We start from the raw sequence: 5,812 nt of genomic DNA on the forward strand, positions 1-5,812 counted from the left end.
TCACTGTATGTTATTATTTGAGCCGTTCAGAACAAAAGTGGTGTAAGTCAAGATTCGGTAATGAGGTTTAAAGTAGAAATTTTATAAAATACAGCGCAAAGTAGCAGTTAATATGTCCTTCGTGCTATCCACTGACTAAATAATAGTTTAATAAATTGAATATTAATTGCTACTTTGCGCTGTATTTTAAAGAATGTTAACTTTAACACTCATTACCCATTTCTGACTTACACCACTTCTGCTCTGAATGGCTCATTTAGTCAACTGTCCGAAGACAGGTTTGAACCTCATAAGTAACCAGGGTGCGAATTAAGATTTCTGATGAGGGGGGGATAGATTCCTAGATAGAGAATGGCATACATAACATTATTATTATCCCCATTCGATACGGCTCAACGCTTGGTTGCACTGAGGTGCTTGTCTTGCATCTTGATCATAATAATAAATTAATAATTATATCCAAGTGCAGTCTTAAGATAAGATGTGTAATTCCTAAGTTACTGATTGTTGTCATCTTGCCGGTGATGATAATAATAATATATCAATATTATTTTCTATGATTAATTTATACTTTCAAAGTACATATTACATAAACAATTATATTTTGTGAGGGGGGATAGAAGTTATCACTGGCAGGGATATTAATATGAAACTATGAGAGGGGGACAACTTTCCAACAGGGGAAATCCCCTCATCCCCCCGTTAATTCGCAACCTGTAAGTAATACCAATAAGACATCACTTATGTATGTTCCAAATAAATTAATGATAGATCAACAATTAAGATTGTTTCATAAATTTGCAAAATTTAATGTGATAAAATAATCTTCACTACCTCTTGTCCGCTTTCTCCTCCAAAACCACTCCCACTAATAAAACACGGTAAAATCAAATTATGATATGGATATCTCAAAAACCTACTGATCCAATTGCAAATTTGAAAAAAATTACATTAAGAGCACTGTCGAATTCGAAAAATGCTGATCTTTCAATGCTAGAGTGATTCATGTGCTAACTAAATCATCTGCCACTCAAGGCCTACAAAATCCCTTTTTTTTTCCAACGATTTTTTTAGATTTGTCAATGCATTCATGATCCAAGTGTTACTTTCCATATTAATGTGGCCTACGTACACTTCAGATATGTGAAAATAACTGATAGAAAGCTGCAGAAAAAATAAATTTGAAGTGAACCATATGGAAAATACTAGATTTTGGAGTATAGTGGATTGTCAAAGATGCAAAAGAAAAATACAGAGGGTAAAAAAATGATGATTTCAAATATGCGTTGGGCAAAATTTGAAAAAAGGACTCTACATTAATGAAGTATGGAGAGACTTGTGAGATGAATGGCTACCATGAAGTGGAATTGAACAATAGAATAAATAGAGGAACTTGTTTGCTAGCCCTGACCAAATTTATTCCAAAACAAGATGAGAAATCATATCAAATAAGGGATGAGAAGATGATGAATCTGAGGAAGATGTTAAAATATATACCACAAATAGGCTACACCACATTTTTTCAACAACCTACTACTTGTACAGAGAAGAGCAGCTGAAGAAAGCAACGATGCAATAACTGTGAGAGGAAATAGTAATGATGAAAATGATTGAAATTAAGCTAATCCATTTTCTTCTGTTTTGTTCACCATACGGGACAATGTAGTAGGAAAAACAGAAGTAAGGAAAGTTTTCATTTGTTCATTTTGTAGGAACAAAAGTTTGCAAAAGTGTAATTATTAAATTCCTTGTATCAATTTTCAATTCTACACGTCATAGACCTATTTCATTCGTAAGGGAACACGAGCTTTTTGTAAGTAACTTTCGCCTTCAAGCTTCAATGCCTAATAGTGTTTTCCTTCTTTAATAAAATAAAGCTTCATTATACTTCTTTAAAACACCATCCTAGTTTATTGTGAAGTAATTTGTTAATGTACTCAGTGCAGCAGTGATCCAAGTACCAACTTCTTTTGGAAAACAATTATTTTCTTAAAACTAGAAGGACAAAAGTTATAATCCACACATGGACAGTTAATTTAGAATATGTAATAATACACGGTGTAATAAAAGCTTCGCTTTAAAACGCTCTACTTTTTTTTCTATTTTTCTTAAGTGGTGTGTTTGAATTTTAGCTGCTCATGCTGTCACGTGATTGAGTAGAGAGTGCTGATTTCTACAGTGAGAAATTTTGCGGGAAATTATGCTTCTGGAAAACAATCAGCTGTTATTTGCCATTCGACTTCATTTCATTTTATCAGAAACAAGAGAGTCAATTACGAGGTCTAGCCATTGTTGTACGCTGGAGTCTTGGAACTGGTCAGTAGCTTCTCTACCTACAAAAATTAGTGCATTCTTTTGCCCAACTTACAAAAATAATTTTCAAGGGCCAGTTATTCAGCCTAATTGATGAGAAATGTGTAACAAAATTTTCTGGTACGTAACAGAAGCTTTTGTTACAGGGGTGTTCGATATGCTTATTATCGAAGTTAATTGTATGTAATGGTTTAGATCGCCATGTCTCAAAAGAAATGAGAACACACACAATAAAAATTCAAGCTTTGTTCAGGATTGGAAAATCAGTGCGTGAAATTGCTGAAATGTTGAAACTGTCTCCAACAACCATAATGAAAGTATGGAAAAGCAAGGAGGATGGACAAGTTTCGGACGCAGAGAGGGCAGGACGACCAAGTACGGCGACATCGCAAACAAAAAGGAACATTCCAGAGTGGGTTAAGGACAAAATGGGTATAGGCACACAAACAGTGGCTAAGAGACTTAACTTTTTCGAACATTACAAATCGCAGAACAAAACCATTTCGCATATGACTGTGGGGATTCAAGGCTGCTTGACGTTCGAGAGTTGACCACTCCCCATGTCTTGAAAGTTCGCTTATAAGCAGTCAGCGACGTAGGCAATACTGTCGTGCGGGTTTTTGGCTTTGCAGGCGCTGATACTCTGCTTTCTCGATCACAGAGAGCGCCTTGTAGGTATAGGCTGGAACATTAGTTAATTTTAAAGACAGAGAACGAGAGCGGCATTTAGATTTGTTCATCTCTAGTTAATATGCTGGCTGCTGAATCCGAGATTCTCTGGTTCTAACTCCGCGGAAAGGAATGCATTTTGAAGCGAGATGTTAGTATGATTTATTTCCTTCTTTCCGGAGGGAAGCTTGTGTCCTAGATTTACGGCACGTAAAATAATCTTGTCTATGATAGAGGACTGTAGAAAAAAAAATATACTATTTCTTGCCCACGTTGAATTTCAACGCTGAATAATCTCTGCAGTTGAAACCATCATTAAATATACTGTTACTACTACTACTACTACTACTACTACTACTACTACTGCTGCTGCTGCTGCTGCTGCTACTCCGAAATAACATTCCTCTAAGTCGCGTCTATGGATCAAGCGCTAGCGCCTTGCTTTATTTCCAGATGGCCCGGGTTCAATCTCAGGCGAGGTCATGATGAAATGGGTAGAACCGCGAGGCGCGCTCAACGAAGTTGTTTACCTGAAATAACGCAGAGTCCATGGATATCCAGAGTAGTTCAAACAGTTATTCGGCCGTCATTGTTATTCCATTTAAACACTCTTGCGTTAGGAACATTTCAAATAAAACTCAATTCAGGCCAGTATTCGTGGCCCTTACAATTAAAAATATTTGATTCTGATTTAGGCTACGTGCCAAGAATAAACTTTGCAGCGCCTCGTAGGACTGCCTTCTTTGCCAGCTAGTGAAGTTCCGACTGCTTACGTAGCTCTAACATCTAATGTACCAAGGATTGTAACCATATTCGAAGCAATTTGCTTACAGGACATTCGGTAGCGAAAACAATGGTTGCATCCACTACATAGAAGTAGTGGAAGGAAGTGTCCTTCGCCGAATAAGGTTAAAATCCTTATATTTGTCCCTAGTGTCGTTTCCCTCGAGTGTTACGAGTAGAGGTAGAAAGTTCGTACCAAAACATAGATTTCAGGCTACGTGCAGCCACTGAATTTAGATCATTGCACTTGTTGTCTGCTGTGCATAGATACTACACTATGTTCACATAAACAACTCACAGTATTTCCGCAAATTTGGATGAATGACTTTCGTAACTCATTACAGCAATATGCAGAATAGAGAAGCAATTTCCTTGCGTGCTAACGTTTGCAGCGTAGTTGTGCAGTTTAGTGAGCTGTTTTTCAACATGATATAGGCCTACTTTAAATCTTCCAATCACAAGAAGTTGAATGCAAAATATCAAGATTTACCGGCAATCATACAAGCCTATCAGCAAATGGAGATACATATTACTTACTTACTGGCTTTTAAGGAACCCGGAGGTTCATTGCCTCCCTCACAAAAGCCCATCATTGGTCCCTATCCTGTGCAAGATTAATCCATTCTCTATCATCATATCCCACCTCCCTCAAATCCATTTTAATATTATCCTCCCACCTACGTCTCGGTCTCCCTAAAGGTCTCTTTCGCTCCGGCCTCCCAACTAACACTTTATATGCATTTCTGGATTCGCCCATACTGCTACATGCCCTGCCCATCTCAAACGTCTGGATTTAATGTTCCTAATTATGTCAGGTGAAGAATACAATGCGTGCAGCTCTGCGTTGTGTAACTTTCTCCATTCTCCTGTAACTTCATCCCTCTTAGCCCCAAATATTTTCCTAAGCACCTTATTCTCAAACACCCTTAACCTATGTTCCTTTCTCAAAGTGAGAGTCCAAGTTTCACAACCATAAAGAACAACCGGTAATATAATTGTTTTATAAATTCTAACTTTCAGATTTTTTGACAGCAGACTGGATGATAAAAGTTTCTCAACCGAATAATAACAGGCATTTCCCATATTTATTCTGTGTTTAATTTCCTCCCGAGTGTCATTTATATTTGTTACTGTTGCTCCAACATATTTGAACTTCACCACCTCCTCAAAAAATAAATTTCCAATTTTTATATTTCCATTTCGTACAATATTCTCGTCACGAAACATAATCATATACTTTGTCTTTTCGAGATTTACTTCCAAACCTATCTCTTTACTTGCTTCAAGTAGAATTTCCGTGGTTTCCCTAATCGTTTGTGGATTTTCCCCTAACATATTCACGTCATCCGCATAGACAAGTAGCTGATGTAACCCGTTCAATTCCAAACCCTCTCTGTTATCCTGGACTTTCCTAATGGCATACTCTAGAGCAAAGTTAAAAAGTAAAGGTGATAGTGCATCTCCTTGCTTCAGCCCACAGTGAATTGGAAACGCATCTGACAGAAACTGACCTATACGAACTCTGCTATACGTTTCACTAAGACACATTTTAATTCATCGAACTAGTTTCTTGAGAATACCAAATTCAATAAGAATAATATCATATAAAACTTCTCTCTTAACCGAGACATATGCCTTTTTGAAATCTGTGAATAACTGATGCACTGTACCCTTATACTCCCATTTTTTCTCCATTACTTACAAATGGCTTTTAAGGAACCCGAAGGTTCATTGCCGCCCTCACATAAGCCCGCCATCGGTCCCTATCCTGTGCAAGATTAATCCAGTCTCTATCATCATACCCCACCTCCCTCAAATCCATTTTAATATTATCCTCCCATCTACGTCTCGGCCTCCCTAAAGGTCTTTTTCCCTCCGGTCTCCCAACTAACACTCTATATGCATTTCTGGATTCGCCCATACGTGCTACATGCCCTGCCCATCTCAAACGTCTGGATTTAATGTTCCTAATTATGTCAGGTGAAGAATACAATGCGTGCAGTTCTGTGTTGTGTAACTTTCTCCATTCTCCTGTAACTTCATCCCG

The sequence above is a fragment of the Periplaneta americana genome, chromosome 9 (genome assembly GCF_040183065.1).
Source record: "Periplaneta americana isolate PAMFEO1 chromosome 9, P.americana_PAMFEO1_priV1, whole genome shotgun sequence".
Classification (NCBI taxonomy): Eukaryota; Metazoa; Arthropoda; class Insecta; order Blattodea; family Blattidae; genus Periplaneta; species Periplaneta americana.